This window comes from Heterocephalus glaber, unplaced genomic scaffold, assembly GCF_053883595.1.
Source record: "Heterocephalus glaber isolate CG9 unplaced genomic scaffold, H.glaber_assembly_v1.0 deba00001447, whole genome shotgun sequence".
Lineage (NCBI taxonomy): Eukaryota > Metazoa > Chordata > Mammalia > Rodentia > Bathyergidae > Heterocephalus > Heterocephalus glaber.
The window spans coordinates 5,864,459-5,878,142 of record NW_028258299.1 but is presented as its reverse complement, the minus strand read 5'-3'; the positions used below and the strand labels follow the sequence as shown (position 1 = coordinate 5,878,142).

At 52.9% G+C, this 13,684-nt stretch overlaps 1 protein-coding gene across 6 annotated transcripts in view; it reads right to left on the bottom strand.

The window, feature by feature from the left end:
* Pik3cd (phosphatidylinositol-4,5-bisphosphate 3-kinase catalytic subunit delta) overlaps window positions 1–13,684 on the bottom strand; it is a 37,384-nt gene that overhangs the window by 17,141 nt on the left and 6,559 nt on the right. For 3 of the 6 annotated variants that reach the window (XM_021243526.2, XM_013065093.3, XM_021243527.2), the window contains exons 2-3: window positions 5,470–5,609; window positions 2,270–2,386 (exon numbers count right to left, since the gene is read on the bottom strand). The gene's annotated coding sequence lies outside the window, so the exon portion shown is untranslated. Of the gene's footprint in view, window positions 1–2,269; window positions 2,387–3,849; window positions 3,964–5,469; window positions 5,610–10,949; window positions 11,562–13,684 lie in introns of those variants that run through there. The other 3 variants (XM_004863647.3, XM_004863650.3, XM_087214616.1) reach the window with 3 other exon arrangements.

Here is a 13,684-nt window from a genome sequence, read left to right as displayed (position 1 = left end):
GCCCATGGTTTGTCCCTGTCAATATGACAGGATCTTGGGCCTGCCATGGGGATGCTGAGGGCCAGGGCCTCATTGGAGTCCTTTGGCCCCTGGGCGTGCTGCCCTGGGAAGGGAACACTGTCCCCTGGAATAAGTCCTGGGAGTGTGAGTTGTTATAAAAGCCCAGTTCCTCCTCCTTGCTTTGGCTTCCAGTTTTGTGATACGATCTCCCCCTCTTTCACCCACAAACCTCTTTTCTTCATAAACAGCCTACCTCAGGCATTTATAGTAGTGAAAAACAGACAAATACAATGTTGTTTGTTTGGTTCTTTTTTTCAGTGTTGTTGTTTTTATTTCCTGCTCAATCCCAAGACTCAAGGTAAGACGGTAGCTAAAACACAGAAGGCCATTTGATAGCTGGGCCAACTGAGACCCACTCGCTCTTCTTTCTTGGTTTACACCCAGGTGTAACAGGGACTTATATCCTCCAGCAGTTACTGAAAAAGGGCAGGAAGGGAGGTGAAGTTTTAGAAAAGCCATGTCTAAATAATATCTCTAATGTATGATTTTACTTAAGTAACGGTTATAGAACTCTGGGTTGGGAATTAATTTCCTGTGGAAATTGGAAACATTGATCCATTGTCTTGTAGCATCTGGTGTTGCTTTTGAGAAACTCAATGCCATTGCACTCTCTGATCTTCTGTATGTGGATTTTCCACGTTCCTCAATCTGGTTTTGCATCCCTGGGATCCAGGGATCTTCCTGCCTCAGCTTCCCAAGTAGCTGGAACTATAAGCCAGCACCTCCATGCCAGGATGATAGGTGGAATGCAGGATGAGTCCCGAAGTGTGGTCCTTTGTTCATTGAGCTGGATCTTACTCAAAAACTCCTCTTTTAATACAGAAACATCTTCAGTTCTAGAAGCTTCTCCTGAATAATTTCTCTCCTTTCTTTTCTTTCTTTTTCCTTGAGCTCCTGAGGTACATGCTGGGCCTCCTACGCCGATTTGCTCATCCTCTTATCTTTTCTGTTATATTTTCCATCTCTCAAAAGTCTTTCTATTCTCCTTGCTGGTTCTTTGATCTCTTGCATTAAAATTTTTACTTTTGTTATCACAATTTTAATATCCAAGAGGTTATTTTTTTAATCAATTTTTGTGGTACTGGGGATTGAACCCAGGGCCTTCACACTGACCCAAATCCCCAGCACCACCATCCCCTTTTTGCAAGATCCTATTTTTTGGGGGGGGGTACCAGGGATCAAACTCAGAACCTTGTGCTTGCGAGGCAGGTAGTGGCACCACTGAGCTAAATCCCCAGCCCACCATCCCCTTTTTGTAAGACAAAGTCTTGCTAAATTGGCTAGGTGGAACTCAACTTGTGATCCTCCTGCCTCAGCCTATCAAATACTAGAATTATAGGCTTGTGCCACCATGCTTGGCTCCCTCTCTTTAAAAAAAAAAATTGTGCTTATGACTGCTGTGTTCCTTTGTTCTGTCTGTCTGTCTGTCTGTTTGGGTCACTGTCTTTCATCCTAGGTCTCTGTCTCAGCCCACATGGCACGATCCCTGGCTGTCTGGCCAAGTTTAAGAGTGCGATGGTGAACCTGTCACTGCACAGCAAATGTGACAGGCAAGTGGCCTCACTGTGAAGCAACAGAGCGAGAAGCCAGCTCTTCCACGGGTCCCCTCCATGTTGCCCCTGAGGATCCTTTTTCTCACAGTGTCAGTCTCCAAGGCCCTGCCTGGTGGCTGGTCAGTGTGTAAGCTCTCAGGTGAACCCTCCTTTTCTCCACAGACTGCCGCCCCCGCCGTTGGCAATGCCCTCATGGCCTCCCTGTCCCAGGCTGGGGATAGGCCTGGGCCAGCCCAACTGGTCATTGCCTACAGGAAGCCCACCATCTTCTGCTGGTGTATCCAGGGAGCTGGTGCTGTGGACTGAGGGTGACCTTTAACATACACTTTCAGCCGGGCTTCCTGCTTCTAGCCCCACTGCACCCCAACTTTGGGACAAGTCACAGGTGCACCCCTCAGCCCAGAGCCCTCCTCCCCATGGCAGCAACAGCAGCAGCAGCAGCCTCTTGGAAGCCTGGCTGAGGTCTAGTTTGCTTCCCCTTATTTGCTCCTAGCACAAATTTGGATCACTCTTCCTTGGGTTGTGACAGGCCTATGGAGAAGTTCCCTCTGCCTGGAGAGCTGGGGAGGGTAGGTTTTGTTCAAATTCTTAATGTAGCTGCAAAATAATATTCCCTCCTTCTCCCCCACCCCATGTTGCTCCCGTTCCCAACCTACCTGTCTAGGACTGGCCGAGAAAGACCTCCAGCAATGGCCCCTCAGGCTGGCAGATCAAAGGTGCATCGGGATCAGTGAGCGTCATCCCACATGCCTGCTTCTGAGCTCCTTAGATGTCTGGAAGGAAGGAAGGAAGGAGAAAGAAGGGGGGAAGAAAGGAGAAAGAAAGAAGGAAGGAAGGAAGGAGAAAGAAGGAAAGAAGGAAGGCAGGCAGGCAGGAAGGCAGGAAGGCAGGAAGGCAGGAAGGCAGGGAGGCAGGCAGGAAGGCGGGGGGGGGGGGGGGGGGGGAGGTGTGTTAGAACCAGAGTCTCTTGGGCTGGACTTCAGCTCAAAAGCAGCAGCTTTGCCCGGGTTTCCCTTCTGGCAAACCACTCCCACTCTGCTCCATCAGGCCTTCTCACCACCTGCCTCGATGGCAGCCCAGCTCCCCTGGGTGACACCAAAGCAAACCACAGGAGCATGTCTCCCGAGCCCGAGCAGGGACGCACACACAGACAACACGCTGCCTTCAGAGCTGTTTCTGTTTTGTTTGGCTTTTGAAAGCAAAGCGACCGTTCTGAGCCATGCCTGGGCTCGAATTCCCCTCGATGGCTGCAGAAAGTAGGTTCCCGCACCCGAAAGCTCAGTCCCCGCGTGGATCTATCTTCAAAGCCCAGGTCAAAAGGCACATTCAGCCCTGTTGGGCTGCAGATGGGAAGTGCGAGGGAGGGGCACTGCTCCTGTCACCAGCGCGGGAAGCCTGGAGATCATCTGACCTCAGAGTGGGCAAAGAAAGACTGGAGGGCCGCGGCTCAGCCCTCACAGGGAGCTTCAGCCTGGAGCCCGCCGGGCGGTGGGTGAGGAAAGCTACACCGCTGGCTTCTCCGTGAGACAAAGCAGAGCCCGGGAGCCCACTGGAGGAGGTAGGTGTGACTGGGACGATTCCCGGGGGCTTCCTGGTCCCCTCGATCAGCATCCCGGAGGGCGGCCGGGGCTTCCCAAGGTGCTGCCAGCAGGGCACAGCCCGCGCCCAGGGCCAGGGAGGACCCAACTTCCATCCTCCGAGCAGCAGGAAGGGACAGCAAGATTGCAGCCAAAGACAAAGCTGAACCCAAGCCGAAGCCCAGAGAGGAGGCAAGGGAAGAACTGGTCCTCAGGAATTCAGGGCAGGGAACCGGGAGGCAGGGCAGAGTCCACGGAGGCGCCGGGAGAAGGAAGGCTCGTGCAGGGAGGAGGCCGGCCGGGGCCTCCGGACCCCCTTGTCCTCCCGAGAGTAAACAGCGCGTCCCAGACCGGCCCGCTCACCCCAGCACGGGCGGTGGCGGAGACTTCGGGATCGACCCGGAGCCACAAAAGGATGCGGGGCGCAGGAGAGCATCGCAGCCCCGCCCGGGACCAGCGCCACGAGACCCCCCTGCCTCGGCCGGCCTCGCCAGCGGGGTCTGGACTCCCGGGACCTGCCCGCCTCCCGCCCGCACTGCCCGGACCCCGGAGACGCCACCCTGCGCCCCACCCCAGGCCGACACAGCCCCAGCTGGGCAGGGCGGGGTGTGGATCCGGCTCAGGGACCCCGCGGACGCCCGCAAAGGTGGGTTTCATACCGGGTGTCCGTGCCAGGGGCGGGGTTCGGGCTCCCTGGAGACGGTGGCCCACGGGACACGGCGAGCGGGTCCGGGAATGGCCGGAGGCCACCAGGTGGGCAGCGGCGAGTGGCGCGGCCGGGGGCGGGGCCCTTGTGGGCGGGGTGGGGCCGCTCACAGCCAGGCCAGGCGCAGCCCGCGGAGGCGGGGCCGGGGCCCTCGTGGGCGTGGGCGGGGGCGTGGGCGCTCACAGCCGGGCCAGGCGCAGCCCGCGGGGGCGGGGGCGGGGCCCTCGTGGGCGTGGGCGTTCACAGCCAGGCCAGGCGCAGCCCCGGGGGGGGGGGGGGGAGCCGCACAGCCAGAGCTGCTAGAGGCCGGAGCCTGCAGGGGCGGGGGGCTGAACCACCACGCACTGTGGCCTTGGCCCCGGGCTCCGAAACAACCGGAGAATGGAAGGTGCCGTCTGCAAAGTGAGCCGCCGGGGCTGGTCGTCTGCTCCCGCATCCCTGGGCAGCCCCGGAGGGACGCAGCGCGGTCTCCGAGCCGTGGATTTAAGCTCGAATCCCAGGGAGCCCGCTGCACTCCTGCGAGGGCCTGCCCGCCGGGGCTCCCCCAGGTCGGCTTTGGAGATGAGTGGGTTTCCTCGCACTCATCTGCGCCCCCTGGTCTCTCCCAGGCTCCCACGCGCGCGGCTCCCCTCGGGTGGTGAATGAACCCCGAGGCCGGAGGTCGAGGGCTGCCACCCCACCCACGGCCGCACCGCACCCAGACCCGATCCGCACAGCCTCTTGGTGCACTGGCGCGGGACTGCTTTGTGCCGAGCCCATGAACTTTCGCTCTGCGTCGTCCCGTCGCCTTAGAAGGTTCTTTCCGGTCCACAGCCCCGGACTGAGGCCTTGCACCGTGGGAGTGAGAACCAGTATCCTCCCACGCGTGTCCCGCGGTGGGGACAGAGTATGATGGGGCTCCCAGCCGCTCCGGATGAGGCCCCCCAGGGCGCCGCCCGCGCACCCCGGGGGCCGGGAGCGCGAGGAGAATGGGGGGGGGATCGTGGAGCCCGAGGTGGGGTCCCCAGGCCGGGCACCGCCCACGGCCTTCGGCGGCCTCTTGCGTCCCTAGCGCCCTACAGGATGACCCCGTTTCATCTCCAGATGCCACACACAGACCCTCGAAGGAGACCCTGCACATAGGCACAGCTTCGTACACAGACTGGCACTGGGCCCTGCGCCCCACACACTGCCACGGACGCGAGAAGTCACAGGGTCGGGACCGCTCTGCCGGCCAGCGGAGGGGCCCTGCCAGGTCGCCCTCCACACCCTCCACCTCTGGCCTGGGCCTGGGGACGGTGGACGGCAGCTGAGCCTGGGTGATTCAGCCAGGGTGTGCAACACAGGTCCCCCCTGCAGGCTGCCCAAGGGGGTGGGGTTCCAGGAGGGGAAGTAAATGGCTGGAAGTCACAGCCGGACCTTGGACTGGCAGCCACAGGCTGGGAGCTTTGCCATCTAGGTGCACAGGGTTGATGCCTCTCACAGCCCCCAACAGGGAAATGTCACCACGCCCCTGTTCCTTTCTCTACCGCAAGGATCTTAGCGGAAGTCAAGCTCAAGGACAAGATCCCCAACAGCAGCGGAACCCACTGACCTGGCTGGGGTGCAGATTGGAGATGCCAGCCACCGGTTTCTCTGGAGCCCGGAGAAGAATCCCAGTCTTTGAAATGGCAAAACCCACAAAAGGTCACATCCCTGTGTTTGAAAGATGTGCGGGGACCATGCTGACAAATTCTGGAAAGATACAGACCATAATGAGTTGTTTGGAGGGAATTAGGGAGATAACAAGGTACGCGGAAGTCTCTAGAACTGTGTGTGGTGTGTGGAGAAAGTGAAAGCACTGTCCCACGTACTACGCAACAGGCACCAAGAGATCTGGGTTGCCCAAGTCACACAGCTGGTTAGGGCACAGGGAGGAAAATCAGTCTCCTGATTCCTAGTCAGGGCTCTGGTTCCTCCAGTGCTTTCTGAAACCAGTGAGGATATAAATAGTCTAGGGGATAAACAAGTGAGTTGTACTACAGTTAAAAATCAGATTAAAGAACTTAGATTTCTGTCCCTCTGCTTGTTATGGCCAAAAGGAACAGGTCCTCGAAAGTCAGCTAGAGTGAGACAGGAAACCAAGTGCATTCCCGCCACCCCTCATCCTTGTTCGGCTTAGGGACCCACTAAGGGGAGAGTTTATTTGTCCTTGTCCCTCTCTTGACACCTCCCGGTCATCTCACTGTTGCAGCCTAGGCCTCCCTCAGGTGCCCACTGATCTCCCAAATGCCAGCCCTGCTGAATTCCGCCTTCCTCTTCCTACTCAAATGGGCCACAGCATTCCTAAGTGTGGTCAGATAAGACCCCAAAGGCTAAAGTCAGGGAAGAACTAGAGGCAACTAACAACAAACCAGGTAAATGTTTTAAGTTATAGGCATTCCTCGTTTAAGGATCAAGTTTTATCCTTGCTACTATGTTGTGAAATGAACTGGTCCCTAAATGATAAAGGAGGAGGTATAGATAGTACGGACATTACACTATTCAGAACAAAGAAAAGGAAACTCCAACTTGATGACTTTGCTTTTTTTTTTTGAGACAGAGTCTGGCTTTGTAGTTCAGGTTGGCCTTGAAATCACTATGTAGTTCAGGCTGGCCTTGAACTCGTGGTGATCCTCCTGCCTCAGCCTCCCAAGTGCTGGGATCACAGGTATGCACCACCACACCCTTTGATGACTTTGCTTTGATTTGTATAACTCTCACATGCAGTATTGTAATGTATAACAGAACATAAAACTATACTACTGTACTGTACACTACAAGCAGCAAAAATTGCAGTACTGTGTAAAGTGTACTGTACAAAAAAGACACTGAGGCTCTATAAAGATGTCCAGAACTCTGCAGAAAAGATGGGTCATAAGTCTGAGCAGTGGGACATAAATCGAAACAGTTGTTAAACAGGTGGGTCAGAAATGAGAAATACCTACATGTTAGGAAAAGAGGACAGCTATGCAAAACCATCTGCTTAAAGGGGAGAGGGAGCCTCCATGTTTATTCGCATAATCTGCCCCTCCTGTTCCTTTAATTTTGTTTTGCTCTGGTTTTTCTGTTTTTGGGGGTTTTTTTGGGGCGATGGGGTCTCCTTATGTCACCCATGCTGGCCTCGAACTTGGGCTCCAGCAATCCCTTGCCTTGGCCTCCTGGGTAGCTGGAACTGGAAGCTCGGGCCAACATACCCAGCTGTTCCCTTGGTATTTTTATTCTCAAAGCACAGGATGAAGGAGCCTAATTACATGTGCTGATCTTCTGTCATCTTTACTCATTTTCATTAAGTTTTGAGTCCTCACTCTCCACTTGATTCAAAAAAGTGGTTCAACTGTAGTTAAAAAGCAAAGTTAATTAAAATCTTAATCTTTTTTTTTTTTTTAAAGTCAACTCCCCAAGCTTAGACCAAAGCTTATCCCTCACTGAGGCTCTCAGAGTTCGGGACCTGGGGCAGAGTTGGGGTTGGGGTAAGAGAAAATGACTGGCAAAGAGAAAATGACACTTGTGTTCACATTATTCAGTCATTCATGTCTCAACCAAAAAGCATGGGTGGCCTTGGGAGCACAGCCTTGGAGTTGGACCCCGATGTGGAGCAGTTCCTGAGGTCTCCAGAGCTGCCCCTGTGGGTAGAACAGGGCACCAGTGCACAGGGCTGACCTTGGCTGGCAGAGGCAAGGCTCAATGGTGCAGCACATTCAGGGGACCCCCTAGGGGTGCCTCCAAGGGGAGCACCCAGTTGGGCTACACCTGCCCCTGTTTCTGTGAGCTTGGGTTCCCAATTCCAGGATGAGGTCCTTTGACTTGTGTGGTCAGCATTTCACTGCTGTGTGCAAATCCATGAGAAAAACAACCTAGAGGAAGAAAGACTGGCTCATGGTTTCTGAGGTTTCAGTCCATGGTCAGCCGGTCCCATGGCTTTAGGCTGTCATGGGATGTGAGAGGAAAGCCAGGAAGCAGAGAAAGAGGAAAGGGCTGGGGACAGGATAAAGTCCCCAGGGTCACGCCCCTATGACCCACTCCCTTCAGTGAGGCCCCAACACCTGCCAATAATGCTATCAAATTATGATCTCATCTCTGGGGATTTAGCTCAGTGGTTCTGCCACCTGCCTCACAAGCACCAGGTCCTGAGTTTGATCCCCAGTACCAAAAAAAAAAAAAAAAAATTACGATCTCATCAATGGGTTAACCCGTGAATCCTCACAATCCAGTCACCTTCCAAAAGTCCATCCCCTGAACACATTAGCTTTCTGGGGACCTTTATTTGTTTGATTTGAGACAGGGTCTCCCTACGTAGCTCAAGCTGGGCTCCAACTCTAGGTGGTCTTCCTGCCTCAGCCTCACAAGTGCTGGGATTACAGGCATGCACCACCACAACAGGCTGTGGGGACATTTTAGACCTCAACTATAATAACTTCCTTTATAGATGAAAAGACATTCTCTGTAGAAAATGCCAATTGTGCCACTGTGAATACTTATTAAGAAAAATTAGAATAAGGAAAGAAATGGCATTGTGTATATTCCCTGTCTAGGCTTATGAAAGATCTCCAGCGTATATGGAAATGATTTTCTAGAATCTCCTTGTGACATCTCTAGATGTGTTTGAGAAACTGAGGGAAAGAAATTAAACTAAGGGCTAGGAAATATTAAAAATCAAAGAAGATAGAAGAAAGCAAGAAGAATGAACCTGGCAATATTATAGTCACCAAGTTATGCTGAACGAGGTCAGATTCTGTGTCCGGAATGGGCCTCTCGGGAGAGACAGGAAGAGGGCTGGGGTTGCCGGCCACTGTGAAAGATGCAGGGATTGTCCCAGGAATGATGCAAATGTTCTGTAATTGGTACCAGTGACCGCTCTGAAGACACTAGGAAACATGAACTCTGCTGTGTGACGCCCACTGATAAAGCTCATTATACTGGAAAAGGGGGAGGGAGAGGGATCAGAGTGGGCAGTGGTGTCGGTCAGGGTGCTGCCACCTGCCGGCTGAGGACTCTGCGCTTCCAGGGGGTTGGGGGGCCCAGAGCGGCACAGGTGTGTGCCCCACACGGTGCGCATGCACGGCATCCCACGACCACCCAGTTTGCTGTTAGCAAACAACACAGGAAGCTGGTCCTTAACGAAAGCCTCTAAAGAAGGGCTGGATCACAGAAAGGATTGGCAAAGCAGGAAGTAAACCTGCACAACATCTAAGAGGTGGTCAAAGCATAAAATAAGAGCTGCAGATTTTGTTTTTCTCTCTTATCTAGTCGTCCTCCCCCAGTACTGGGGATTGAACTCAGGACCTTGTGCTTGCTGGGCAGGTGTGACGACACTGAGCTACATCCCCAGCCCTTCTAGTTTTTTTTATTTTAGATCTGGGTATGTAGTTCAGGCTGGCCTCAGAATCACTATGTAGCCCAGGCTGGCCTCAGACTCACAGCAATCCTCCTGCCTCAGCCTCCCAAGTGCTAGGATTGCAGGTCTGTGCCACCACGCCTGGCTCAAAACTGGCACAGAGAAGACAGAGGTTAGATCCACACAGCTCTTCCATGAAGCCCAGTAGAGTCTGGGGATGGACTTGGGGGGGCGGTCTCAGCAAGTCTCCTCAAATTACATGCAAAATGTGCCAGCAAGGAGAAAGGCCCCATGATTTTCAGCACATTTACAAAAGGATTTAAAATCTAACACAGTTTGAGAACCACTGGGTGGTCCAGGCGAAGTGGATGACGGGTTTTTTTCTTCCTCTGGCAAATCTGTTTTACAGCTTTAAAAAACTGACCCATAAAAGTTGTACATGTTTATGGTGGGCCATGGGATACTTGGGTACATCCTGTGTACACTGTGTAACGGTCAAATCTGGGTAGGCACATCTCTCTCTTCCAACAGCATTTCTATGTGATAAAGACAGTCAAGATCCCCCTGGTGTTTTTTGAAGTCAACAGGGGCCGTGGGTGAGGTGCCGTGTACAGTGCGTGTTCAGAGCGCTTGAAGCCCAGGGCTCCACCTTCAGCCTCAAAGCAAAGCAAAGCATCACGGTACATTATTATCATCTGAAGTTACTGCCGTTTATTTTTATTGATTTTATTTATTTTCTTTTTTCTTTCTTTTTTTTTTGATACTGGGGATCGAACTCAGCACCTTGCGCTTGCAAGGCAGGCTCGGTGCCACTGAACTAAATCCCTGGCCTGCTTTTATTTATTTTCTGAGACAAATCTCATTAACTTGTCCTGGCTGGCCTCAAATGCGAAATTCTCCAGTCTCAATCTCCCATGTAGCTAAATATTTTCTAAACTGCAAATTCCACTTTCCCTCTTCTGTCTTGGTCTCATTCTCACCATGCACACACACTCTCTCTCTCTGTCAGGGTGACAGTGGACACGGGTCCCCCACCCCGGACGACAGCTCCCTGCAGCCCACCCCACGCTCCTCACTCATGTCAGCCCCGAGGGTGGCCACAGTCCCTGACCCACCACTCAAGCCTCCTCCACCCTTCCTCATCTTGTGAGGCCCCGGGTTTGCAGTCAACCCTGTCTACACTGGCGGAAGGCAGGGACTCAGCAGCCACACCATCTTCTCCCATCTCCCTCCGCAGGGGCCCTGCTCCTCCCACCCTGACAGCACCTGTCCGGCTCATTTCTGCTCCAGACCCGGAGCCTCTTCCTCATCCACTAGGCTGGTCCTCTGGGTCACAGCGGGCACCCCCGTTCCCGGGCCTGATGCCCGTTTTCTCATGGTCTCATCCAGACAGCTCCTCCCCCCAGACAGGCATTCAGTGAAGAATGAGGGAAGTGATGCAGCCAGGTGTGGTGGCGCACACCTGTAATTCCAGCACTCGGAAGGCTGAGGCAGAAGGATTGCTGAGAGTCCAAGGCCAGCCTGGACTACATAGTGGGACCCTGTCTCTATAATATAAGAAAAAGAGCAGAGCCCGAGGTGGTAAAACAAAACAAAATCTGTGCAGAGGGGACTGGAGGCGAGACTCAAATCCAGGCAGACTCTGGATTGAGCCCTGCCCTCGAATCTGGGGTGCACGGCCTCTCCCCGGACCATGTGAAGGGACTGGGCCAGGTCACCTGCTCACTCATGGATCCCAGGTCTCCTGTCCGAGCGTTCCAACCCTCGGGCTCAGTATGCTGCCTCTCAGGGCCAACAGGCTGCCTGCTGGGTGGCAGGAAGTCAGGACTCCTCAGGTCTCTGCGCACCAGCCAGGGTTCCTGTGCTGCTCCGACCCGCTGCCACTTCCTCCCCAGTGTTTTTAGCTGTGTGACCTTTGCATAGTGGGCGGAACATGGGTGTGGCAAGAAAGCCAAAGTGAAGCTGGATGGTTTCTTGTTTAGTTTTTGATTTTTGATAGCGCTTTGTTATGTAGCCCAGGTTGGTCTTGCACATGTGATCCTCCTGCCTTCGCCTCCCAAGTGCTAAGATTACCATCGTGGCCTGCTATGAAATTCAATGTTTTAGAAACCCAAGAAAGGCAAGTCACTAAAACAAACTTTCTGTGGAGTTTGGGTTGGCAAAACAAGTGTAAAGGATTGGTGAGAGTTATAAACTGTATGAGGGCCACACATGGCAAGTAAGCCCCGGGCAATAACGGGAACCTCCTCCCCACTCGAATGAAAGCCCTCCGTCCCTTGCTAAGATCAGTGAACCAACACATACAGATGTGCTTTAAGCTAAAATACAATGTTTAGATTTGAGTTATAGCCTCTTTTTTTTTTTTTTTTTTCTACCAGGGATCCAACTCGGGACCTTGCGCTTTCCAGGCAAGCGGTGGAACCACTGAGCTAAATCCCCAGCCCTATAGCCTTTTAATAGTTATCTTTCTTTTTTCAGTACCAGGGATCAAACTCAGGACCTTGCACTTGCCAGGCAGGTGTGGTGCCACTGAGCCAAATCCCTGGCCCTATAGCCTTTAATAATTCTCTACCTAAAACCAAAGTTTCAATTCCTCAACCAATAAGTCAACTAGGACTAAGGGGGTTTAAAAAAAAAAAAAAAAAAAGCACGTCTATAATCCCAGCACTCTGGAAGGCTGAGGCAGGAGAACTGCAAGTTTAAATCTAGCCTTGGACAATTTAGAGACTTAGTGAGACCCCATCACAAAATAAAAAAGGCTTGGGGAAGTAGCTTAGTGTAAAGACCCTGGCTTCAATCCCAGTACTATTCACACACACAGTGTTTGGATAAAACTGTTCATTTCTCATCGCAATCCCATCTAGTCATTCATCACACTATTTTCTCAGCCTAAGGTTAGAGTCGCTGCATTGAGAGTAGCGGAAGTCATAGAAAAACATACACATCTTCCCAGAGAATCTATTTGACTCAAAAGTTAGGGAGAAAAAAAAAGTTAGGGGGAAATATTCTTTATAGTAAACTAAACATGCACGTATCATGGACTAGAATGTGAAATAAAGTTAGCGTTAAAAATAGAGTCTGAGTTTCAAAGCCAGGTCACGGCTGGGCTGGGAGGTGGGGACCGGAGCGCACATCCCATCTCCCCGGCCAGAGTGGCTGGGAGCGTGGGGGAGGAAAGTGGTCACACGACAGGAGGGCTCTGTGGGTGGCCGCTTCCGAGGCAGCTGGCCTGGGGGGGGGGTGCGGTTCCCACGTGACAGGGCCACCTTGGGGGGGGGCAAAGTCATCACGTGGTCGACCTCACTGCCAGTCCAGTCCAGTCCAGCCCAGCGCGCGGGGGGGGGCGGGCGCGGGGGGGGCTGTTCTTGGCCCTGCCTTGCAGGAGGGAGGAAATGGCCGGGACAAGATCACACCTACCACAGCCTGTTTGGTACCCAGAGCTACTTCCTACGAGCAAGGGCTGGGAAGGCTTTAAAAAGGAAGTCAACAGGACCGGGGATTTAGCTCAGTGGTTCCGGAGCCTGCCCCGCAAGCGCAAGGTCCTGAATTCGATCTCCGGTACCAAAAAAAAAGAAGTCTACAAAGCAAATTTCTATGTACTGTGCATTCTGTAAGAGTCATTCACAGGAAGATCAAATAAACTAATGAGTAAATAACCCTTCCCACTTGCCAGCATTTGTATCTGGAAGGTCCCCCAAGGGCCACGTGTTACAGCTTGGTCTTCAGTTTGGTGCTGTTGGAAGGTGGTGGCTCCATTAAGAGGCAGGGCTTAGTGGGCGTGGCCTGGAACCCACCGAGGTGAGCAGCTTACGGGCCAGTGCCTTCCTGAAGCAGCCACGCAGCTCCCGAACCTCCAAAACTGTGCGCCAAAAACCTTTCTTTCTTTTTGGTTACCGGGAATCGAACTCGGGACCTTGCGCTTGTGAAGTAGGCGCCGGAACCACTGAGCTAAATCCCCGGCCCTACTTTTCTTTTTTTGAAGTTGACTATCTCAGGTATTTTGCAATAGAAAGAACCACACCGTATGGCCATTAATCACTTATGGCACAGATACCTGTCATTTAAAATTTATTCCCTCCCACCTTGTGGGCTGCAAAGATCCATTCTTTGCTATGGCCAATGGCAACATCACAACTTTTTTTTTTGGTACGGCGATTGAACTCGGGACCTTGTGCTTGCAAGGCAGGCAATGGAACCACTGAGCTACATCCCTGGCCAATGGAATTTAAAAAAAATTTTTTTTTTTTCCACTGAAATTTTTTTGAGATGCTCAGGTAAGGGGAAAGCTGGGAGGGGGTTGGTGTTTTCTCCTCTAGAAGAAATTTCTCATGAAGTAGTTTACTTGTGGTGAAGGTCCTGATGCTAACGACTCCCTTGTCGACCCAGAAAAAGCCAGGCACAAAGCCAACCCTGGCACTTGATTCTTCAAAGCCCCTGCCTGGGCCCACCCAAG